The 23,388-nt window shown below is 48.3% G+C and overlaps 21 non-coding genes across 21 annotated transcripts; 14 read left to right on the forward strand and 7 right to left on the reverse strand.

Annotated features, from left to right (window-relative positions):
• Nucleotides 1-12: 12 nt before the first annotated feature.
• Nucleotides 13-85, reverse strand: trnak-uuu (transfer RNA lysine (anticodon UUU)). The gene has a single exon. It is a non-coding gene; the product is annotated as a tRNA-Lys (tRNA).
• Nucleotides 86-580: 495 nt separating this feature from the next.
• Nucleotides 581-654, forward strand: trnan-guu (transfer RNA asparagine (anticodon GUU)). The gene has a single exon. It is a non-coding gene; the product is annotated as a tRNA-Asn (tRNA).
• Nucleotides 655-2,606: 1,952 nt separating this feature from the next.
• Nucleotides 2,607-2,677, forward strand: trnag-gcc (transfer RNA glycine (anticodon GCC)). The gene has a single exon. It is a non-coding gene; the product is annotated as a tRNA-Gly (tRNA).
• A 342-nt stretch (nucleotides 2,678-3,019) lies between these two features.
• Nucleotides 3,020-3,093, forward strand: trnat-agu (transfer RNA threonine (anticodon AGU)). Its single transcript has one exon. It is a non-coding gene; the product is annotated as a tRNA-Thr (tRNA).
• Nucleotides 3,094-4,368: 1,275 nt separating this feature from the next.
• Nucleotides 4,369-4,450, reverse strand: trnas-gcu (transfer RNA serine (anticodon GCU)). The gene has a single exon. It is a non-coding gene; the product is annotated as a tRNA-Ser (tRNA).
• Nucleotides 4,451-6,339: 1,889 nt separating this feature from the next.
• On the reverse strand, nucleotides 6,340-6,412 carry trnak-uuu (transfer RNA lysine (anticodon UUU)). The gene has a single exon. It is a non-coding gene; the product is annotated as a tRNA-Lys (tRNA).
• A 495-nt stretch (nucleotides 6,413-6,907) lies between these two features.
• On the forward strand, nucleotides 6,908-6,981 carry trnan-guu (transfer RNA asparagine (anticodon GUU)). The gene has a single exon. It is a non-coding gene; the product is annotated as a tRNA-Asn (tRNA).
• A 971-nt stretch (nucleotides 6,982-7,952) lies between these two features.
• Nucleotides 7,953-8,034, forward strand: trnas-cga (transfer RNA serine (anticodon CGA)). Its single transcript has one exon. It is a non-coding gene; the product is annotated as a tRNA-Ser (tRNA).
• Nucleotides 8,035-9,424: 1,390 nt separating this feature from the next.
• trnag-gcc (transfer RNA glycine (anticodon GCC)) lies at nucleotides 9,425-9,495 on the forward strand. The gene has a single exon. It is a non-coding gene; the product is annotated as a tRNA-Gly (tRNA).
• Nucleotides 9,496-9,837: 342 nt separating this feature from the next.
• trnat-agu (transfer RNA threonine (anticodon AGU)) lies at nucleotides 9,838-9,911 on the forward strand. Its single transcript has one exon. It is a non-coding gene; the product is annotated as a tRNA-Thr (tRNA).
• A 1,275-nt stretch (nucleotides 9,912-11,186) lies between these two features.
• On the reverse strand, nucleotides 11,187-11,268 carry trnas-gcu (transfer RNA serine (anticodon GCU)). The gene has a single exon. It is a non-coding gene; the product is annotated as a tRNA-Ser (tRNA).
• Nucleotides 11,269-13,157: 1,889 nt separating this feature from the next.
• trnak-uuu (transfer RNA lysine (anticodon UUU)) lies at nucleotides 13,158-13,230 on the reverse strand. Its single transcript has one exon. It is a non-coding gene; the product is annotated as a tRNA-Lys (tRNA).
• Nucleotides 13,231-13,725: 495 nt separating this feature from the next.
• trnan-guu (transfer RNA asparagine (anticodon GUU)) lies at nucleotides 13,726-13,799 on the forward strand. The gene has a single exon. It is a non-coding gene; the product is annotated as a tRNA-Asn (tRNA).
• Nucleotides 13,800-14,770: 971 nt separating this feature from the next.
• trnas-cga (transfer RNA serine (anticodon CGA)) lies at nucleotides 14,771-14,852 on the forward strand. The gene has a single exon. It is a non-coding gene; the product is annotated as a tRNA-Ser (tRNA).
• A 1,390-nt stretch (nucleotides 14,853-16,242) lies between these two features.
• On the forward strand, nucleotides 16,243-16,313 carry trnag-gcc (transfer RNA glycine (anticodon GCC)). Its single transcript has one exon. It is a non-coding gene; the product is annotated as a tRNA-Gly (tRNA).
• Nucleotides 16,314-16,655: 342 nt separating this feature from the next.
• Nucleotides 16,656-16,729, forward strand: trnat-agu (transfer RNA threonine (anticodon AGU)). Its single transcript has one exon. It is a non-coding gene; the product is annotated as a tRNA-Thr (tRNA).
• A 1,275-nt stretch (nucleotides 16,730-18,004) lies between these two features.
• trnas-gcu (transfer RNA serine (anticodon GCU)) lies at nucleotides 18,005-18,086 on the reverse strand. The gene has a single exon. It is a non-coding gene; the product is annotated as a tRNA-Ser (tRNA).
• Nucleotides 18,087-19,975: 1,889 nt separating this feature from the next.
• trnak-uuu (transfer RNA lysine (anticodon UUU)) lies at nucleotides 19,976-20,048 on the reverse strand. Its single transcript has one exon. It is a non-coding gene; the product is annotated as a tRNA-Lys (tRNA).
• Nucleotides 20,049-20,543: 495 nt separating this feature from the next.
• Nucleotides 20,544-20,617, forward strand: trnan-guu (transfer RNA asparagine (anticodon GUU)). Its single transcript has one exon. It is a non-coding gene; the product is annotated as a tRNA-Asn (tRNA).
• Nucleotides 20,618-21,588: 971 nt separating this feature from the next.
• Nucleotides 21,589-21,670, forward strand: trnas-cga (transfer RNA serine (anticodon CGA)). The gene has a single exon. It is a non-coding gene; the product is annotated as a tRNA-Ser (tRNA).
• Nucleotides 21,671-23,060: 1,390 nt separating this feature from the next.
• On the forward strand, nucleotides 23,061-23,131 carry trnag-gcc (transfer RNA glycine (anticodon GCC)). The gene has a single exon. It is a non-coding gene; the product is annotated as a tRNA-Gly (tRNA).
• Nucleotides 23,132-23,388: the final 257 nt, after the last annotated feature.

The raw sequence follows: 23,388 nt of genomic DNA on the forward strand, positions 1-23,388 counted from the left end.
GCCTACCTTCACCGCCTGAACAGGGACTTGAACCCTGGACCCTCAGATTAAAAGTCTGATGCTCTACCAACTGAGCTATCCAGGCCTTTATGGAATGAGGACAACTCACAAGGTAAAATCTTCTGGCATACTGTACTTGACCTTGCAGAGATGAGAGCTTCTTCTCTGGCTCTCAGCAAAGGCGGTCGCATCTTTCCCCTCTCCTCCCTATCCCTTATCTTCCCTGCTTTGTTGTTCCCTGTCCATCCTGTCGATGGAGTTTGACTTGATTCTTTGTCACGCAGTCTGAAATTGGCAAACTGAGAAATTCTGATTGAGTGACCAATGCAGTCTGTCTATTTTAATACATTTTGTCTCAACTCATGTTGAAAAAGGACAGAGCCATTTCCGTGAGAGCACAAGACCCCTGGATTGTACCCAAAAACACTTTGCGTTCATCAAAGAGTAAAGCTGGTGTCCTGGTTTGCAATGCCTCGATTGTTACACCAGAAGGTGCGAGTCACATCCAAAACAAAGGGCATGCTGGACGCATAGCATGCGTTAGTATGGCTTCAACTGAACAGAAGTTGGCAGCGTGTGCGTCTCTGTGGCGCAATCGGTCAGCGCGCTCGGCTGTTAACCGGGAGGCTGGTGGTTCGAGCCCACCCGGGGACGTTCTCTGGATGTCACCAGTGTCACTGTTCATTCATGTTTGCGCTCCACTCTTGCACAGCACTTGTGTGGTTCCCAATTGGCAAACTGCGTGTCAATGACTTTTCAAAAGCACATTCCAGCTTCCATGGTCTAACACATTTGATCAGAAGTTAGGTTGATCAAGTCACAGATTTCAGTTTGTTTCTGCACAGGTCTGGTGAAACACAGAAGCTCTGCTTATCTTTTGCAAAAGCGCCAGCCAGGATTATAGATTAAGAGACGACGGAATGCTTTTATGTTAAAAGGAATCAAGTCAAACCCCATCAACTGGTAAGCAGGGGCCCTTAAGAGAAGACACTGTATACTGTTGTGATTTTTTGACAGACATGTCTAGTAAACAGGAGATCCTGGGTTCAAATCCCAGCAGTGCCTTCTCTGTGTTTCAGCAGCTCCTATGCTGTTATTTAAAAGAAATGTTGTTCTTCTTCTGTTGAATAAAGACCCATCATTTCTGATGTCATATGTAGTATACATGTCACATGTACTACAATGCTCCCTACAAAGAAGGAATCCTGTCTGTGACGCTTTGGCTGGGCATTTGTTGCCGCCATGCTGTTTACCTTGTGGTGGAGTACTGTTGGTTATGAGGGCCGGGGTGTTGTCCTTTCACGGCCCGCATTCTCTACACTGGAGGTCTAAATTTTGGGTAGAGGATAATGGGGTCCACTGTCCCCATTGATCTGCTTCTTGCAGTCTCGGTGGCCGAGATTTTTGTTGCCACTCTGCTTTGACATGCTGTTTTCTTTACCTCTCCTCTGTCTTTCAGCGGCCTTGTCGAGGGTGTTTCACAGGTGGGTGGGTGGTGTGATGTTGGATATGGGGGCCAGTGGGTTGTAGCCCTTTTGTTGTTCCTGGAGCACATAAAGAAGAGTGGCCAGTACGGGGGGTCGAACCCATGACCTTGGCGTTATGAGCACCACACGCTGACCAACTGAGCTAACCGGGATAGCGGCAGAGAGCTGCTGGAATGACAAGGCGCTACGAAACGCGTATCGGGCGAGCCTCAGCGTCTGGGTCTCATCCCGAGCGGCCAGCTCATCTTGCACTTGTTGGCTGAGGCTCGCCCGATATGCGCTGCGCAGCGCCTTGTCATTCCAGCCGCTCTCTGTCGCTATCCATTCGACTCGACAACCGGCTGCGGGAGCGCAGCGCACAGCGGAGGGCGGAGCCTCTCCGACCCACACGTCGGCTCCAAATCCCACCTCCTGGGGCTCTTCCGGCACCACTCCTCCCTCCCTGCTCCAGCAGCGGAGCGCCGTCTGATGACGTCGGGAGTGTCGTCCCCATGCAACTGGGAGCCAGTCGCCTTTCGTCAGCGGAGAGGAGTCACCGTCCACGCCTGTGGCTGTGCCTGTACTGTGGGAGTCCTACACACAATTTCCCGCTGTCCAGTTCGCCCAGCACGCCAACGCTCTTCCTCCACCAGGGATATTCGCCAGCTGCTGGCACTGCCCGCTCCAACCACACCGGCTGCGTCATCCGCTTTGGCGGGCCGACTTCAGGTGGAAGGTACGATATCCTGGGCGGGGGAAGCTTCTCCTACCACAGCATTAATTGACTCTGGGGCGGACGAGAACTTCATTGATAGCGGACTGGTCAGTTCTCTCAACATTCCTACTGTTGAGCTTGTCCCCCACAAGAATGTCCGCTCGCTAGATGAACATCACCTGGCATGCATTACGCATCAGACGTGCGCCATATCCTTGGTGCTGTCGGTTAACCACCACAAGGTCACCATTTTTTTCTTATGCCCTCTCGCTCAGCTCTGTTAGTACTCGGCCTCCCCTGGCATCCCGTGCGTGTGTTGTGATTGTGATGTTTTGTCATTCAGCGCCACTTTGCAGCGGCACATCCACTCGACAATTTAATTTGTTCTCCGACAGTGTTGTTCTCCGACAGTGTTTCCCAATGTGGCATTGGTGGTTCAGTGGTAGAATTCTCGCTTGCCAAGCGGGAGGCCCGGGTCCGATTCCCGGCCAATGCAGTATATCTTAGCTTGTACCTTTCTTTAGAGCTCATGTTGAAAAAGTACAAAGGCTCTTCTCCTGCTAAAGGGCGGTATTCAGAATGACACCTGAAACGTAACAGACCGGACCACCCGAGAGTTAAGGTGGACAGCACTTAGTGAAACCTGACTGCAGTCATGCTGTTGTAGTCTCTGTCGCGCAATTGGTCAGCACGTTTGGCTGTTAACTGAGAGGTTGGTGGTTCGAGCCCACCCAGGGACTCTCAATTCACACATTTGTTGGACTTTGGACTCCCTCCCTTGTATGAACATTTTTCCCCATTGGCGAACTGTTTTTGTGTTGGTGCCAGATGCACTGCCGGCACTGTGGCTAAGCTGGTCAAAGTGCCTGTCTAGTAAACAGGAGATCCTGGGTTCAAATCCCAGCAGTGCCTGGGTGCTTGGTCAGTGAAACTTTGGCAGCTGATTTGTCAACCATGTACTTCTTTTTGTCACTTGCCCTTCAAGAACGAATTGACGTTGCATCCACAGCTGACATGATTGTTGTGGATCCCATTACACCAGAAGGTGCTTGAATCCAAAGAGTATGACATTGTGATGTGTTGTCATTCAGCGCCACTTTGCAGAGGCTCATCCACTTGACGGTTGAATTTTTTTTTTCTCTTACAGTGTGTCCCCACGTGGCATTGGTGGTTCAGTGGTAGAATTCTCACTTGCCAAGCGGGGGCCGCGCGCGTGTTGTTGACATTTGCTGCCAGCCAATCAGGATGCGACACAGACGTCAGACAAGCAAAGAGACTCGCCTGCCACGCGGGCATGATTACCATTACCATTACCATCTATCAGGGATGGCAACTGAATTAAGAATCAATGCCAGAAACCTGCCACAGGATTTCAGATAATGTTTTGATGCAGACTGGTCATGATGCCTCTGATTCATTCAATTAATTAATTAATTAATTAATTAAAATTAATTAAACCACTACCTGTGAGAGGTAAGGTACACCATTGCTCTAAACATTGATAGAATAGTTAGTAATGGAGTTAGTCGTGAATAACTAACAATGCTTGTGGGGATTTTTTTGGTGTTGGACATCTTTCAGATAAATAAACATGCAAACTGACCCGGGAACATCATGGCTGTTCCTGGCAAATGAACATAACAGGAGGGTTAAGATGACGACACTTCCAAAGTTCTCAGCTATGACTGAACCTCTCGCTCCTTTGTTCCCTGAGAAACCAGGTTGGGTGTGGAATTGATCAAACATCAAGAAGACCACATCAATTCAAAAAAATTAAAAAGTGATATCGTGGCAGAAAAATGGCCGGTTAGCTCAGTCGGGAGAGCATGAGACTCTTAATCTCAGGGTCGTGGGTTCGAGCCCCACATTGGGCGGTTCAGCTCTTTTGGTGATACATCTTAAAGATTTCTTTCCTGTGGAAAATTCTGCAACATGCGGAAAACATTTCATTCGAAGTACACAAAAACAAATCCCATTCTTGTAGGACCACAAATGGTAGAGCGCTCACTTCGCATGTGAGATGAAGTGGAATCGATGCCTGCATTCTCCAAATGGTATATTATGCCTTTTTCTTGCCAAAAAAGCATTCTCAATCTCCCACATCGTACCGGATGCTTGGATTAATTGCATTCTAATGATGTTTCCTAAAAACACAGGTGGTGTCAAAACTGGTGCATTAGTATAGTCCGATGAGGATGGGATTCGAACCCATGCGTGCAGAACACAATGGATTAGCAGTCCATCACCTTAACCTCTCGGTCACCTCATCTCCTTCGTGGACATGGTCTTGTTGACTCAAAATGACACATCTTAATTAGCGTTTTGGTGTTGCAGAAATTGTGGCAGCCTTCCTGTGCAGCGGGGGGATTTAACTCAAAGGCTAGAGTTCTTGCTCTACATGCAAGAACTAGCGGGTTTGATACCCGTATTGTCGAAATGATATGTTATGGCTTTTTTTTTTGCCAACTAAAGCGTTCTTGATCTCCGACATCGTACCTTATACTTTCATTCATTGCATGCTAATAATGTTTACTAAAATAACAGGTGTGGTCAAAACTAGTGTACTCTTACATCACCACACTTCAAGTGGACAGACAATCTTGTCTTTTCAGACAATACAATTACAAAAGCAACACACACCTGCCATGACCCTGAATCGGCCGGGGTTGTTGCGGCCACAACACAGAGTAGGAACCACTATACAATTACGGCTGTGAGCTATGCTTTTCTGGGCAAGAACCATAAACTCAGACTTGGAGGTGCAGATTGCTCATTCCAGCTGGTTCTTTTTCGTCTGCGAGCAAAGCTTGAATTTCATGTGGGTGTTGTCCTGGCGGGAGAAACATTTTAGCTCGTGTCGGCATGGCTACCGTGACAAAAGCCCATTTTCCTTTCCAGTAAATGTGCATCAGCTGAACACTTTGCAGACCTAATGCTGTGAACATTTGCGCGAACTCAAGGTCGGGTCCTACATCCTGTTTGTGTCTGATTGTAACATGATATGCATCAGGATTCTGTATGTCACCTCCCAACTGCACTTGTCTGGTCTTAATATGTCATTGGCTGTGTTGTCGTGATCGATGTTGATGAAATCAAGAGAACAAAGTCACCCCTTTACAAACTATTTGCCAACTCACGATGTAAACAGCAATTGTGCTGAAAACTGGGATTGAACCAGGGACCTTTAGAGATTCAATCCAACGCTCTCCCAACTGAGCAATTTCAGCTGCAAAGGGGGTTCTCTGCTTTTTCAGTCTGGGCTAAAAGTGGGGGTAGGGTGAAGCTGTGTCTGTGCCACGTACCATGTTGCTGTGTACCTGGTCCAGTGTGTTCTCATCTTGGGTTGGAATGTCCCCATGCTGGTAAAGGGTGGGGAATACAGTCCGTCGATGAGGATAAGCGGTACAGTGGAGTTCACTGGTTGAAGTCGCCAGGTACCATAAAAATGGCAATGGGCCACGAGGGTGTTCTGAATTCCCCTTTGGCCAAATTGGCTAAATGGCCGTACAAAAAGCACCATACTTGGAGCCTGTGGTCAATGTCAACAGTTGGGCTAATTCAGTTCCGTTGAGACGGTGATTATGTACCAAGTCAGTTATGTCAGTCAGGATTTGGTCAAGGTTGTTGTGTGGTTTTGGCATGGATAAGGCTATGTATCTAAATTTAGGAGGAGTCCATGGTCTGTAAACATACTGAGGTACTCCCACTGCTGTTGCGGAACTTGCGGGACCTTGCAAATTTCCCCACTGAGGGACGAATAAAGGCATATCTTATCTTCTACCATAGGGTAGGCTTTTGGCAAGAAGTAGGATTCTTAATCCTACTTCTTGCCATTCTTAATGCTTTCCCAAGTTCCAACATTTCCTTGGGAGCGAGTTTGATAACCGAGCCCACCCAGGGACTCTCAATTCACACGTGTTGGACTTTGGACTCCCTCCCTTGTATGAACATTTTTCCCCATTGGCGAACTGTTTTTTTGTGTTGGTGCCAGATGCACAGCTGGCGCTGTGGCTAAGCTGGTCAAAGTGCCTGTCTCGCACTGTATCTTCAATTTAATTATTGAGAATGGCGTTTACCCACAGTCCTGGAAGATCGCAAAGGTGCTTGGTCGAAAAGGTTTACTTAAACAAGTTATTCAGGGAAGGGGCCTACCTTCACCGCCTGAACAGGGACTTGAACCCTGGACCCTCAGATTAAAAGTCTGATGCTCTACCAACTGAGCTATCCAGGCCTTTATGGAATGAGGACAACTCACAAGGTAAAATCTTCTGGCATACTGTACTTGACCTTGCAGAGATGAGAGCTTCTTCTCTGGCTCTCAGCAAAGGCGGTCGCATCTTTCCCCTCTCCTCCCTATCCCTTATCTTCCCTGCTTTGTTGTTCCCTGTCCATCCTGTCGATGGAGTTTGACTTGATTCTTTGTCACGCAGTCTGAAATTGGCAAACTGAGAAATTCTGATTGAGTGACCAATGCAGTCTGTCTATTTTAATACATTTTGTCTCAACTCATGTTGAAAAAGGACAGAGCCATTTCCGTGAGAGCACAAGACCCCTGGATTGTACCCAAAAACACTTTGCGTTCATCAAAGAGTAAAGCTGGTGTCCTGGTTTGCAATGCCTCGATTGTTACACCAGAAGGTGCGAGTCACATCCAAAACAAAGGGCATGCTGGACGCATAGCATGCGTTAGTATGGCTTCAACTGAACAGAAGTTGGCAGCGTGTGCGTCTCTGTGGCGCAATCGGTCAGCGCGCTCGGCTGTTAACCGGGAGGCTGGTGGTTCGAGCCCACCCGGGGACGTTCTCTGGATGTCACCAGTGTCACTGTTCATTCATGTTTGCGCTCCACTCTTGCACAGCACTTGTGTGGTTCCCAATTGGCAAACTGCGTGTCAATGACTTTTCAAAAGCACATTCCAGCTTCCATGGTCTAACACATTTGATCAGAAGTTAGGTTGATCAAGTCACAGATTTCAGTTTGTTTCTGCACAGGTCTGGTGAAACACAGAAGCTCTGCTTATCTTTTGCAAAAGCGCCAGCCAGGATTATAGATTAAGAGACGACGGAATGCTTTTATGTTAAAAGGAATCAAGTCAAACCCCATCAACTGGTAAGCAGGGGCCCTTAAGAGAAGACACTGTATACTGTTGTGATTTTTTGACAGACATGTCTAGTAAACAGGAGATCCTGGGTTCAAATCCCAGCAGTGCCTTCTCTGTGTTTCAGCAGCTCCTATGCTGTTATTTAAAAGAAATGTTGTTCTTCTTCTGTTGAATAAAGACCCATCATTTCTGATGTCATATGTAGTATACATGTCACATGTACTACAATGCTCCCTACAAAGACAATACCCTTGTGTATTTGGACATTTGCAGGTTTAATAAAACAGACCACATTAGCCAAATATCTTCTGGACAAAAGAGTGGTCAGACAGGACAAAGTTTGAGCCAGTCACCTGAACATTAGACTTTTGATCTGAGTGTCCGGGATTCAAGTCCCTGTTCAGGTGACCAGTGATAGGGTCTGAGGTCCACTTGCAAACGCCTCCTTTTTGCCCACAAAATACAAGGGCAACAGGACAATCCCTTGGTACTTTATGGAAACAATGTGAGGTGCCTGGCTTTTAACTAGAAGTGGAAAGACTTGTGTAGCCCCTCACACAAACCATGTGTCTTCCTCCCATGCACATGTTGCCAGCTGATCCTTGACATCAGCAAAAATTTGGTTCTAGGACAATGGGGTCACCTGCCCCCCATTGGTCTTTTCCAAGGAGTCACGGTGGCCGAGAGGTTAAGGCGTTGGACTCGAAATCCAATGGGGTTTCCCCGCACAGGTTGGAATCCTGTCTGTGACGCTTTGGCTGGGCATTTGTTGCCGCCATGCTGTTTACCTTGTGGTGGAGTACTGTTGGTTATGAGGGCCGGGGTGTTGTCCTTTCACGGCCCGCATTCTCTACACTGGAGGTCTAAATTTTGGGTAGAGGATAATGGGGTCCACTGTCCCCATTGATCTGCTTCTTGCAGTCTCGGTGGCCGAGATTTTTGTTGCCACTCTGCTTTGACATGCTGTTTTCTTTACCTCTCCTCTGTCTTTCAGCGGCCTTGTCGAGGGTGTTTCACAGGTGGGTGGGTGGTGTGATGTTGGATATGGGGGCCAGTGGGTTGTAGCCCTTTTGTTGTTCCTGGAGCACATAAAGAAGAGTGGCCAGTACGGGGGGTCGAACCCATGACCTTGGCGTTATGAGCACCACACGCTGACCAACTGAGCTAACCGGGATAGCGGCAGAGAGCTGCTGGAATGACAAGGCGCTACGAAACGCGTATCGGGCGAGCCTCAGCGTCTGGGTCTCATCCCGAGCGGCCAGCTCATCTTGCACTTGTTGGCTGAGGCTCGCCCGATATGCGCTGCGCAGCGCCTTGTCATTCCAGCCGCTCTCTGTCGCTATCCATTCGACTCGACAACCGGCTGCGGGAGCGCAGCGCACAGCGGAGGGCGGAGCCTCTCCGACCCACACGTCGGCTCCAAATCCCACCTCCTGGGGCTCTTCCGGCACCACTCCTCCCTCCCTGCTCCAGCAGCGGAGCGCCGTCTGATGACGTCGGGAGTGTCGTCCCCATGCAACTGGGAGCCAGTCGCCTTTCGTCAGCGGAGAGGAGTCACCGTCCACGCCTGTGGCTGTGCCTGTACTGTGGGAGTCCTACACACAATTTCCCGCTGTCCAGTTCGCCCAGCACGCCAACGCTCTTCCTCCACCAGGGATATTCGCCAGCTGCTGGCACTGCCCGCTCCAACCACACCGGCTGCGTCATCCGCTTTGGCGGGCCGACTTCAGGTGGAAGGTACGATATCCTGGGCGGGGGAAGCTTCTCCTACCACAGCATTAATTGACTCTGGGGCGGACGAGAACTTCATTGATAGCGGACTGGTCAGTTCTCTCAACATTCCTACTGTTGAGCTTGTCCCCCACAAGAATGTCCGCTCGCTAGATGAACATCACCTGGCATGCATTACGCATCAGACGTGCGCCATATCCTTGGTGCTGTCGGTTAACCACCACAAGGTCACCATTTTTTTTCTTATGCCCTCTCGCTCAGCTCTGTTAGTACTCGGCCTCCCCTGGCATCCCGTGCGTGTGTTGTGATTGTGATGTTTTGTCATTCAGCGCCACTTTGCAGCGGCACATCCACTCGACAATTTAATTTGTTCTCCGACAGTGTTGTTCTCCGACAGTGTTTCCCAATGTGGCATTGGTGGTTCAGTGGTAGAATTCTCGCTTGCCAAGCGGGAGGCCCGGGTCCGATTCCCGGCCAATGCAGTATATCTTAGCTTGTACCTTTCTTTAGAGCTCATGTTGAAAAAGTACAAAGGCTCTTCTCCTGCTAAAGGGCGGTATTCAGAATGACACCTGAAACGTAACAGACCGGACCACCCGAGAGTTAAGGTGGACAGCACTTAGTGAAACCTGACTGCAGTCATGCTGTTGTAGTCTCTGTCGCGCAATTGGTCAGCACGTTTGGCTGTTAACTGAGAGGTTGGTGGTTCGAGCCCACCCAGGGACTCTCAATTCACACATTTGTTGGACTTTGGACTCCCTCCCTTGTATGAACATTTTTCCCCATTGGCGAACTGTTTTTGTGTTGGTGCCAGATGCACTGCCGGCACTGTGGCTAAGCTGGTCAAAGTGCCTGTCTAGTAAACAGGAGATCCTGGGTTCAAATCCCAGCAGTGCCTGGGTGCTTGGTCAGTGAAACTTTGGCAGCTGATTTGTCAACCATGTACTTCTTTTTGTCACTTGCCCTTCAAGAACGAATTGACGTTGCATCCACAGCTGACATGATTGTTGTGGATCCCATTACACCAGAAGGTGCTTGAATCCAAAGAGTATGACATTGTGATGTGTTGTCATTCAGCGCCACTTTGCAGAGGCTCATCCACTTGACGGTTGAATTTTTTTTTTCTCTTACAGTGTGTCCCCACGTGGCATTGGTGGTTCAGTGGTAGAATTCTCACTTGCCAAGCGGGGGCCGCGCGCGTGTTGTTGACATTTGCTGCCAGCCAATCAGGATGCGACACAGACGTCAGACAAGCAAAGAGACTCGCCTGCCACGCGGGCATGATTACCATTACCATTACCATCTATCAGGGATGGCAACTGAATTAAGAATCAATGCCAGAAACCTGCCACAGGATTTCAGATAATGTTTTGATGCAGACTGGTCATGATGCCTCTGATTCATTCAATTAATTAATTAATTAATTAATTAAAATTAATTAAACCACTACCTGTGAGAGGTAAGGTACACCATTGCTCTAAACATTGATAGAATAGTTAGTAATGGAGTTAGTCGTGAATAACTAACAATGCTTGTGGGGATTTTTTTGGTGTTGGACATCTTTCAGATAAATAAACATGCAAACTGACCCGGGAACATCATGGCTGTTCCTGGCAAATGAACATAACAGGAGGGTTAAGATGACGACACTTCCAAAGTTCTCAGCTATGACTGAACCTCTCGCTCCTTTGTTCCCTGAGAAACCAGGTTGGGTGTGGAATTGATCAAACATCAAGAAGACCACATCAATTCAAAAAAATTAAAAAGTGATATCGTGGCAGAAAAATGCCCGGTTAGCTCAGTCGGGAGAGCATGAGACTCTTAGTCTCAGGGTCGTGGGTTCGAGCCCCACATTGGGCGGTTCAGCTCTTTTGGTGATACATCTTAAAGATTTCTTTCCTGTGGAAAATTCTGCAACATGCGGAAAACATTTCATTCGAAGTACACAAAAACAAATCCCATTCTTGTAGGACCACAAATGGTAGAGCGCTCACTTCGCATGTGAGATGAAGTGGAATCGATGCCTGCATTCTCCAAATGGTATATTATGCCTTTTTCTTGCCAAAAAAGCATTCTCAATCTCCCACATCGTACCGGATGCTTGGATTAATTGCATTCTAATGATGTTTCCTAAAAACACAGGTGGTGTCAAAACTGGTGCATTAGTATAGTCCGATGAGGATGGGATTCGAACCCATGCGTGCAGAACACAATGGATTAGCAGTCCATCACCTTAACCTCTCGGTCACCTCATCTCCTTCGTGGACATGGTCTTGTTGACTCAAAATGACACATCTTAATTAGCGTTTTGGTGTTGCAGAAATTGTGGCAGCCTTCCTGTGCAGCGGGGGGATTTAACTCAAAGGCTAGAGTTCTTGCTCTACATGCAAGAACTAGCGGGTTTGATACCCGTATTGTCGAAATGATATGTTATGGCTTTTTTTTTTGCCAACTAAAGCGTTCTTGATCTCCGACATCGTACCTTATACTTTCATTCATTGCATGCTAATAATGTTTACTAAAATAACAGGTGTGGTCAAAACTAGTGTACTCTTACATCACCACACTTCAAGTGGACAGACAATCTTGTCTTTTCAGACAATACAATTACAAAAGCAACACACACCTGCCATGACCCTGAATCGGCCAGGGTTGTTGCGGCCACAACACAGAGTAGGAACCACTATACAATTACGGCTGTGAGCTATGCTTTTCTGGGCAAGAACCATAAACTCAGACTTGGAGGTGCAGATTGCTCATTCCAGCTGGTTCTTTTTCGTCTGCGAGCAAAGCTTGAATTTCATGTGGGTGTTGTCCTGGCGGGAGAAACATTTTAGCTCGTGTCGGCATGGCTACCGTGACAAAAGCCCATTTTCCTTTCCAGTAAATGTGCATCAGCTGAACACTTTGCAGACCTAATGCTGTGAACATTTGCGCGAACTCAAGGTCGGGTCCTACATCCTGTTTGTGTCTGATTGTAACATGATATGCATCAGGATTCTGTATGTCACCTCCCAACTGCACTTGTCTGGTCTTAATATGTCATTGGCTGTGTTGTCGTGATCGATGTTGATGAAATCAAGAGAACAAAGTCACCCCTTTACAAACTATTTGCCAACTCACGATGTAAACAGCAATTGTGCTGAAAACTGGGATTGAACCAGGGACCTTTAGAGATTCAATCCAACGCTCTCCCAACTGAGCAATTTCAGCTGCAAAGGGGGTTCTCTGCTTTTTCAGTCTGGGCTAAAAGTGGGGGTAGGGTGAAGCTGTGTCTGTGCCACGTACCATGTTGCTGTGTACCTGGTCCAGTGTGTTCTCATCTTGGGTTGGAATGTCCCCATGCTGGTAAAGGGTGGGGAATACAGTCCGTCGATGAGGATAAGCGGTACAGTGGAGTTCACTGGTTGAAGTCGCCAGGTACCATAAAAATGGCAATGGGCCACGAGGGTGTTCTGAATTCCCCTTTGGCCAAATTGGCTAAATGGCCGTACAAAAAGCACCATACTTGGAGCCTGTGGTCAATGTCAACAGTTGGGCTAATTCAGTTCCGTTGAGACGGTGATTATGTACCAAGTCAGTTATGTCAGTCAGGATTTGGTCAAGGTTGTTGTGTGGTTTTGGCATGGATAAGGCTATGTATCTAAATTTAGGAGGAGTCCATGGTCTGTAAACATACTGAGGTACTCCCACTGCTGTTGCGGAACTTGCGGGACCTTGCAAATTTCCCCACTGAGGGACGAATAAAGGCATATCTTATCTTCTACCATAGGGTAGGCTTTTGGCAAGAAGTAGGATTCTTAATCCTACTTCTTGCCATTCTTAATGCTTTCCCAAGTTCCAACATTTCCTTGGGAGCGAGTTTGATAACCGAGCCCACCCAGGGACTCTCAATTCACACGTGTTGGACTTTGGACTCCCTCCCTTGTATGAACATTTTTCCCCATTGGCGAACTGTTTTTTTGTGTTGGTGCCAGATGCACAGCTGGCGCTGTGGCTAAGCTGGTCAAAGTGCCTGTCTCGCACTGTATCTTCAATTTAATTATTGAGAATGGCGTTTACCCACAGTCCTGGAAGATCGCAAAGGTGCTTGGTCGAAAAGGTTTACTTAAACAAGTTATTCAGGGAAGGGGCCTACCTTCACCGCCTGAACAGGGACTTGAACCCTGGACCCTCAGATTAAAAGTCTGATGCTCTACCAACTGAGCTATCCAGGCCTTTATGGAATGAGGACAACTCACAAGGTAAAATCTTCTGGCATACTGTACTTGACCTTGCAGAGATGAGAGCTTCTTCTCTGGCTCTCAGCAAAGGCGGTCGCATCTTTCCCCTCTCCTCCCTATCCCTTATCTTCCCTGCTTTGTTGTTCCCTGTCCATCCTGTCGATGGAGTTTGACTTGATTCTTTGTCACGCAGTCTGAAATTGGCAAACTGAGAAATTCTGATTGAGTGACCAATGCAGTCTGTCTATTTTAATACATTTTGTCTCAACTCATGTTGAAAAAGGACAGAGCCATTTCCGTGAGAGCACAAGACCCCTGGATTGTACCCAAAAACACTTTGCGTTCATCAAAGAGTAAAGCTGGTGTCCTGGTTTGCAATGCCTCGATTGTTACACCAGAAGGTGCGAGTCACATCCAAAACAAAGGGCATGCTGGACGCATAGCATGCGTTAGTATGGCTTCAACTGAACAGAAGTTGGCAGCGTGTGCGTCTCTGTGGCGCAATCGGTCAGCGCGCTCGGCTGTTAACCGGGAGGCTGGTGGTTCGAGCCCACCCGGGGACGTTCTCTGGATGTCACCAGTGTCACTGTTCATTCATGTTTGCGCTCCACTCTTGCACAGCACTTGTGTGGTTCCCAATTGGCAAACTGCGTGTCAATGACTTTTCAAAAGCACATTCCAGCTTCCATGGTCTAACACATTTGATCAGAAGTTAGGTTGATCAAGTCACAGATTTCAGTTTGTTTCTGCACAGGTCTGGTGAAACACAGAAGCTCTGCTTATCTTTTGCAAAAGTGCCAGCCAGGATTATAGATTAAGAGACGACGGAATGCTTTTATGTTAAAAGGAATCAAGTCAAACCCCATCAACTGGTAAGCAGGGGCCCTTAAGAGAAGACACTGTATACTGTTGTGATTTTTTGACAGACATGTCTAGTAAACAGGAGATCCTGGGTTCAAATCCCAGCAGTGCCTTCTCTGTGTTTCAGCAGCTCCTATGCTGTTATTTAAAAGAAATGTTGTTCTTCTTCTGTTGAATAAAGACCCATCATTTCTGATGTCAAATGTAGTATACATGTCACATGTACTACAATGCTCCCTACAAAGACAATACCCTTGTGTATTTGGACATTTGCAGGTTTAATAAAACAGACCACATTAGCCAAATATCTTCTGGACAAAAGAGTGGTCAGACAGGACAAAGTTTGAGCCAGTCACCTGAACATTAGACTTTTGATCTGAGTGTCCGGGATTCAAGTCCCTGTTCAGGTGACCAGTGATAGGGTCTGAGGTCCACTTGCAAACGCCTCCTTTTTGCCCACAAAATACAAGGGCAACAGGACAATCCCTTGGTACTTTATGGAAACAATGTGAGGTGCCTGGCTTTTAACTAGAAGTGGAAAGACTTGTGTAGCCCCTCACACAAACCATGTGTCTTCCTCCCATGCACATGTTGCCAGCTGATCCTTGACATCAGCAAAAATTTGGTTCTAGGACAATGGGGTCACCTGCCCCCCATTGGTCTTTTCCAAGGAGTCACGGTGGCCGAGAGGTTAAGGCGTTGGACTCGAAATCCAATGGGGTTTCCCCGCACAGGTTGGAATCCTGTCTGTGACGCTTTGGCTGGGCATTTGTTGCCGCCATGCTGTTTACCTTGTGGTGGAGTACTGTTGGTTATGAGGGCCGGGGTGTTGTCCTTTCACGGCCCGCATTCTCTACACTGGAGGTCTAAATTTTGGGTAGAGGATAATGGGGTCCACTGTCCCCATTGATCTGCTTCTTGCAGTCTCGGTGGCCGAGATTTTTGTTGCCACTCTGCTTTGACATGCTGTTTTCTTTACCTCTCCTCTGTCTTTCAGCGGCCTTGTCGAGGGTGTTTCACAGGTGGGTGGGTGGTGTGATGTTGGATATGGGGGCCAGTGGGTTGTAGCCCTTTTGTTGTTCCTGGAGCACATAAAGAAGAGTGGCCAGTACGGGGGGTCGAACCCATGACCTTGGCGTTATGAGCACCACACGCTGACCAACTGAGCTAACCGGGATAGCGGCAGAGAGCTGCTGGAATGACAAGGCGCTACGAAACGCGTATCGGGCGAGCCTCAGCGTCTGGGTCTCATCCCGAGCGGCCAGCTCATCTTGCACTTGTTGGCTGAGGCTCGCCCGATATGCGCTGCGCAGCGCCTTGTCATTCCAGCCGCTCTCTGTCGCTATCCATTCGACTCGACAACCGGCTGCGGGAGCGCAGCGCACAGCGGAGGGCGGAGCCTCTCCGACCCACACGTCGGCTCCAAATCCCACCTCCTGGGGCTCTTCCGGCACCACTCCTCCCTCCCTGCTCCAGCAGCGGAGCGCCGTCTGATGACGTCGGGAGTGTCGTCCCCATGCAACTGGGAGCCAGTCGCCTTTCGTCAGCGGAGAGGAGTCACCGTCCACGCCTGTGGCTGTGCCTGTACTGTGGGAGTCCTACACACAATTTCCCGCTGTCCAGTTCGCCCAGCACGCCAACGCTCTTCCTCCACCAGGGATATTCGCCAGCTGCTGGCACTGCCCGCTCCAACCACACCGGCTGCGTCATCCGCTTTGGCGGGCCGACTTCAGGTGGAAGGTACGATATCCTGGGCGGGGGAAGCTTCTCCTACCACAGCATTAATTGACTCTGGGGCGGACGAGAACTTCATTGATAGCGGACTGGTCAGTTCTCTCAACATTCCTACTGTTGAGCTTGTCCCCCACAAGAATGTCCGCTCGCTAGATGAACATCACCTGGCATGCATTACGCATCAGACGTGCGCCATATCCTTGGTGCTGTCGGTTAACCACCACAAGGTCACCATTTTTTTTCTTATGCCCTCTCGCTCAGCTCTGTTAGTACTCGGCCTCCCCTGGCATCCCGTGCGTGTGTTGTGATTGTGATGTTTTGTCATTCAGCGCCACTTTGCAGCGGCACATCCACTCGACAATTTAATTTGTTCTCCGACAGTGTTGTTCTCCGACAGTGTTTCCCAATGTGGCATTGGTGGTTCAGTGGTAGAATTCTCGCTTGCCAAGCGGGAGGCCCGGGTCCGATTCCCGGCCAATGCAGTATATCTTAGCTTGTACCTTTCTTTAGAGCTCATGTTGAAAAAGTACAAAGGCTCTTCTCCTGCTAAAGGGCGGTATTCAGAATGACACCTGAAACGTAACAGACCGGACCACCCGAGAGTTAAGGTGGACAGCACTTAGTGAAACCTGACTGCAGTCATGCTGTTGTAGTCTCTGTCGCGCAATTGGTCAGCACGTTTGGCTGTTAACTGAGAGGTTGGTGGTTCGAGCCCACCCAGGGACTCTCAATTCACACATTTGTTGGACTTTGGACTCCCTCCCTTGTATGAACATTTTTCCCCATTGGCGAACTGTTTTTGTGTTGGTGCCAGATGCACTGCCGGCACTGTGGCTAAGCTGGTCAAAGTGCCTGTCTAGTAAACAGGAGATCCTGGGTTCAAATCCCAGCAGTGCCTGGGTGCTTGGTCAGTGAAACTTTGGCAGCTGATTTGTCAACCATGTACTTCTTTTTGTCACTTGCCCTTCAAGAACGAATTGACGTTGCATCCACAGCTGACATGATTGTTGTGGATCCCATTACACCAGAAGGTGCTTGAATCCAAAGAGTATGACATTGTGATGTGTTGTCATTCAGCGCCACTTTGCAGAGGCTCATCCACTTGACGGTTGAATTTTTTTTTTCTCTTACAGTGTGTCCCCACGTGGCATTGGTGGTTCAGTGGTAGAATTCTCACTTGCCAAGCGGGGGCCGCGCGCGTGTTGTTGACATTTGCTGCCAGCCAATCAGGATGCGACACAGACGTCAGACAAGCAAAGAGACTCGCCTGCCACGCGGGCATGATTACCATTACCATTACCATCTATCAGGGATGGCAACTGAATTAAGAATCAATGCCAGAAACCTGCCACAGGATTTCAGATAATGTTTTGATGCAGACTGGTCATGATGCCTCTGATTCATTCAATTAATTAATTAATTAATTAATTAAAATTAATTAAACCACTACCTGTGAGAGGTAAGGTACACCATTGCTCTAAACATTGATAGAATAGTTAGTAATGGAGTTAGTCGTGAATAACTAACAATGCTTGTGGGGATTTTTTTGGTGTTGGACATCTTTCAGATAAATAAACATGCAAACTGACCCGGGAACATCATGGCTGTTCCTGGCAAATGAACATAACAGGAGGGTTAAGATGACGACACTTCCAAAGTTCTCAGCTATGACTGAACCTCTCGCTCCTTTGTTCCCTGAGAAACCAGGTTGGGTGTGGAATTGATCAAACATCAAGAAGACCACATCAATTCAAAAAAATTAAAAAGTGATATCGTGGCAGAAAAATGGCCGGTTAGCTCAGTCGGGAGAGCATGAGACTCTTAATCTCAGGGTCGTGGGTTCGAGCCCCACATTGGGCGGTTCAGCTCTTTTGGTGATACATCTTAAAGATTTCTTTCCTGTGGAAAATTCTGCAACATGCGGAAAACATTTCATTCGAAGTACACAAAAACAAATCCCATTCTTGTAGGACCACAAATGGTAGAGCGCTCACTTCGCATGTGAGATGAAGTGGAATCGATGCCTGCATTCTCCAAATGGTATATTATGCCTTTTTCTTGCCAAAAAAGCATTCTCAATCTCCCACATCGTACCGGATGCTTGGATTAATTGCATTCTAATGATGTTTCCTAAAAACACAGGTGGTGTCAAAACTGGTGCATTAGTATAGTCCGATGAGGATGGGATTCGAACCCATGCGTGCAGAACACAATGGATTAGCAGTCCATCACCTTAACCTCTCGGTCACCTCATCTCCTTCGTGGACATGGTCTTGTTGACTCAAAATGACACATCTTAATTAGCGTTTTGGTGTTGCAGAAATTGTGGCAGCCTTCCTGTGCAGCGGGGGGATTTAACTCAAAGGCTAGAGTTCTTGCTCTACATGCAAGAACTAGCGGGTTTGATACCCGTATTGTCGAAATGATATGTTATGGCTTTTTTTTTTGCCAACTAAAGCGTTCTTGATCTCCGACATCGTACCTTATACTTTCATTCATTGCATGCTAATAATGTTTACTAAAATAACAGGTGTGGTCAAAACTAGTGTACTCTTACATCACCACACTTCAAGTGGACAGACAATCTTGTCTTTTCAGACAATACAATTACAAAAGCAACACACACCTGCCATGACCCTGAATCGGCCAGGGTTGTTGCGGCCACAACACAGAGTAGGAACCACTATACAATTACGGCTGTGAGCTATGCTTTTCTGGGCAAGAACCATAAACTCAGACTTGGAGGTGCAGATTGCTCATTCCAGCTGGTTCTTTTTCGTCTGCGAGCAAAGCTTGAATTTCATGTGGGTGTTGTCCTGGCGGGAGAAACATTTTAGCTCGTGTCGGCATGGCTACCGTGACAAAAGCCCATTTTCCTTTCCAGTAAATGTGCATCAGCTGAACACTTTGCAGACCTAATGCTGTGAACATTTGCGCGAACTCAAGGTCGGGTCCTACATCCTGTTTGTGTCTGATTGTAACATGATATGCATCAGGATTCTGTATGTCACCTCCCAACTGCACTTGTCTGGTCTTAATATGTCATTGGCTGTGTTGTCGTGATCGATGTTGATGAAATCAAGAGAACAAAGTCACCCCTTTACAAACTATTTGCCAACTCACGATGTAAACAGCAATTGTGCTGAAAACTGGGATTGAACCAGGGACCTTTAGAGATTCAATCCAACGCTCTCCCAACTGAGCAATTTCAGCTGCAAAGGGGGTTCTCTGCTTTTTCAGTCTGGGCTAAAAGTGGGGGTAGGGTGAAGCTGTGTCTGTGCCACGTACCATGTTGCTGTGTACCTGGTCCAGTGTGTTCTCATCTTGGGTTGGAATGTCCCCATGCTGGTAAAGGGTGGGGAATACAGTCCGTCGATGAGGATAAGCGGTACAGTGGAGTTCACTGGTTGAAGTCGCCAGGTACCATAAAAATGGCAATGGGCCACGAGGGTGTTCTGAATTCCCCTTTGGCCAAATTGGCTAAATGGCCGTACAAAAAGCACCATACTTGGAGCCTGTGGTCAATGTCAACAGTTGGGCTAATTCAGTTCCGTTGAGACGGTGATTATGTACCAAGTCAGTTATGTCAGTCAGGATTTGGTCAAGGTTGTTGTGTGGTTTTGGCATGGATAAGGCTATGTATCTAAATTTAGGAGGAGTCCATGGTCTGTAAACATACTGAGGTACTCCCACTGCTGTTGCGGAACTTGCGGGACCTTGCAAATTTCCCCACTGAGGGACGAATAAAGGCATATCTTATCTTCTACCATAGGGTAGGCTTTTGGCAAGAAGTAGGATTCTTAATCCTACTTCTTGCCATTCTTAATGCTTTCCCAAGTTCCAACATTTCCTTGGGAGCGAGTTTGATAACCGAGCCCACCCAGGGACTCTCAATTCACACGTGTTGGACTTTGGACTCCCTCCCTTGTATGAACATTTTTCCCCATTGGCGAACTGTTTTTTTGTGTTGGTGCCAGATGCACAGCTGGCGCTGTGGCTAAGCTGGTCAAAGTGCCTGTCTCGCACTGTATCTTCAATTTAATTATTGAGAATGGCGTTTACCCACAGTCCTGGAAGATCGCAAAGGTGCTTGGTCGAAAAGGTTTACTTAAACAAGTTATTCAGGGAAGGGGCCTACCTTCACCGCCTGAACAGGGACTTGAACCCTGGACCCTCAGATTAAAAGTCTGATGCTCTACCAACTGAGCTATCCAGGCCTTTATGGAATGAGGACAACTCACAAGGTAAAATCTTCTGGCATACTGTACTTGACCTTGCAGAGATGAGAGCTTCTTCTCTGGCTCTCAGCAAAGGCGGTCGCATCTTTCCCCTCTCCTCCCTATCCCTTATCTTCCCTGCTTTGTTGTTCCCTGTCCATCCTGTCGATGGAGTTTGACTTGATTCTTTGTCACGCAGTCTGAAATTGGCAAACTGAGAAATTCTGATTGAGTGACCAATGCAGTCTGTCTATTTTAATACATTTTGTCTCAACTCATGTTGAAAAAGGACAGAGCCATTTCCGTGAGAGCACAAGACCCCTGGATTGTACCCAAAAACACTTTGCGTTCATCAAAGAGTAAAGCTGGTGTCCTGGTTTGCAATGCCTCGATTGTTACACCAGAAGGTGCGAGTCACATCCAAAACAAAGGGCATGCTGGACGCATAGCATGCGTTAGTATGGCTTCAACTGAACAGAAGTTGGCAGCGTGTGCGTCTCTGTGGCGCAATCGGTCAGCGCGCTCGGCTGTTAACCGGGAGGCTGGTGGTTCGAGCCCACCCGGGGACGTTCTCTGGATGTCACCAGTGTCACTGTTCATTCATGTTTGCGCTCCACTCTTGCACAGCACTTGTGTGGTTCCCAATTGGCAAACTGCGTGTCAATGACTTTTCAAAAGCACATTCCAGCTTCCATGGTCTAACACATTTGATCAGAAGTTAAGTTGATCAAGTCACAGATTTCAGTTTGTTTCTGCACAGGTCTGGTGAAACACAGAAGCTCTGCTTATCTTTTGCAAAAGCGCCAGCCAGGATTATAGATTAAGAGACGACGGAATGCTTTTATGTTAAAAGGAATCAAGTCAAACCCCATCAACTGGTAAGCAGGGGCCCTTAAGAGAAGACACTGTATACTGTTGTGATTTTTTGACAGACATGTCTAGTAAACAGGAGATCCTGGGTTCAAATCCCAGCAGTGCCTTCTCTGTGTTTCAGCAGCTCCTATGCTGTTATTTAAAAGAAATGTTGTTCTTCTTCTGTTGAATAAAGACCCATCATTTCTGATGTCAAATGTAGTATACATGTCACATGTACTACAATGCTCCCTACAAAGACAATACCCTTGTGTATTTGGACATTTGCAGGTTTAATAAAACAGACCACATTAGCCAAATATCTTCTGGACAAAAGAGTGGTCAGACAGGACAAAGTTTGAGCCAGTCACCTGAACATTAGACTTTTGATCTGAGTGTCCGGGATTCAAGTCCCTGTTCAGGTGACCAGTGATAGGGTCTGAGGTCCACTTGCAAACGCCTCCTTTTTGCCCACAAAATACAAGGGCAACAGGACAATCCCTTGGTACTTTATGGAAACAATGTGAGGTGCCTGGCTTTTAACTAGAAGTGGAAAGACTTGTGTAGCCCCTCACACAAACCATGTGTCTTCCTCCCATGCACATGTTGCCAGCTGATCCTTGACATCAGCAAAAATTTGGTTCTAGGACAATGGGGTCACCTGCCCCCCATTGGTCTTTTCCAAGGAGTCACGGTGGCCGAGAGGTTAAGGCGTTGGACTCGAAATCCAATGGGGTTTCCCCGCACAGGTTGGAATCCTGTCTGTGACGCTTTGGCTGGGCATTTGTTGCCGCCATGCTGTTTACCTTGTGGTGGAGTACTGTTGGTTATGAGGGCCGGGGTGTTGTCCTTTCACGGCCCGCATTCTCTACACTGGAGGTCTAAATTTTGGGTAGAGGATAATGGGGTCCACTGTCCCCATTGATCTGCTTCTTGCAGTCTCGGTGGCCGAGATTTTTGTTGCCACTCTGCTTTGACATGCTGTTTTCTTTACCTCTCCTCTGTCTTTCAGCGGCCTTGTCGAGGGTGTTTCACAGGTGGGTGGGTGGTGTGATGTTGGATATGGGGGCCAGTGGGTTGTAGCCCTTTTGTTGTTCCTGGAGCACATAAAGAAGAGTGGCCAGTACGGGGGGTCGAACCCATGACCTTGGCGTTATGAGCACCACACGCTGACCAACTGAGCTAACCGGGATAGCGGCAGAGAGCTGCTGGAATGACAAGGCGCTACGAAACGCGTATCGGGCGAGCCTCAGCGTCTGGGTCTCATCCCGAGCGGCCAGCTCATCTTGCACTTGTTGGCTGAGGCTCGCCCGATATGCGCTGCGCAGCGCCTTGTCATTCCAGCCGCTCTCTGTCGCTATCCATTCGACTCGACAACCGGCTGCGGGAGCGCAGCGCACAGCGGAGGGCGGAGCCTCTCCGACCCACACGTCGGCTCCAAATCCCACCTCCTGGGGCTCTTCCGGCACCACTCCTCCCTCCCTGCTCCAGCAGCGGAGCGCCGTCTGATGACGTCGGGAGTGTCGTCCCCATGCAACTGGGAGCCAGTCGCCTTTCGTCAGCGGAGAGGAGTCACCGTCCACGCCTGTGGCTGTGCCTGTACTGTGGGAGTCCTACACACAATTTCCCGCTGTCCAGTTCGCCCAGCACGCCAACGCTCTTCCTCCACCAGGGATATTCGCCAGCTGCTGGCACTGCCCGCTCCAACCACACCGGCTGCGTCATCCGCTTTGGCGGGCCGACTTCAGGTGGAAGGTACGATATCCTGGGCGGGGGAAGCTTCTCCTACCACAGCATTAATTGACTCTGGGGCGGACGAGAACTTCATTGATAGCGGACTGGTCAGTTCTCTCAACATTCCTACTGTTGAGCTTGTCCCCCACAAGAATGTCCGCTCGCTAGATGAACATCACCTGGCATGCATTACGCATCAGACGTGCGCCATATCCTTGGTGCTGTCGGTTAACCACCACAAGGTCACCATTTTTTTTCTTATGCCCTCTCGCTCAGCTCTGTTAGTACTCGGCCTCCCCTGGCATCCCGTGCGTGTGTTGTGATTGTGATGTTTTGTCATTCAGCGCCACTTTGCAGCGGCACATCCACTCGACAATTTAATTTGTTCTCCGACAGTGTTGTTCTCCGACAGTGTTTCCCAATGTGGCATTGGTGGTTCAGTGGTAGAATTCTCGCTTGCCAAGCGGGAGGCCCGGGTCCGATTCCCGGCCAATGCAGTATATCTTAGCTTGTACCTTTCTTTAGAGCTCATGTTGAAAAAGTACAAAGGCTCTTCTCCTGCTAAAGGGCGGTATTCAGAATGACACCTGAAACGTAACAGACCGGACCACCCGAGAGTTAAGGTGGACAGCACTTAGTGAAACCTGACTGCAGTCATGCTGTTGTAGTCTCTGTCGCGCAATTGGTCAGCACGTTTGGCTGTTAACTGAGAGGTTGGTGGTTCGAGCCCACCCAGGGACTCTCAATTCACACA

Source organism: Doryrhamphus excisus, unplaced genomic scaffold (genome assembly GCF_030265055.1).
Source record: "Doryrhamphus excisus isolate RoL2022-K1 unplaced genomic scaffold, RoL_Dexc_1.0 HiC_scaffold_25, whole genome shotgun sequence".
Lineage (NCBI taxonomy): Eukaryota > Metazoa > Chordata > Actinopteri > Syngnathiformes > Syngnathidae > Doryrhamphus > Doryrhamphus excisus.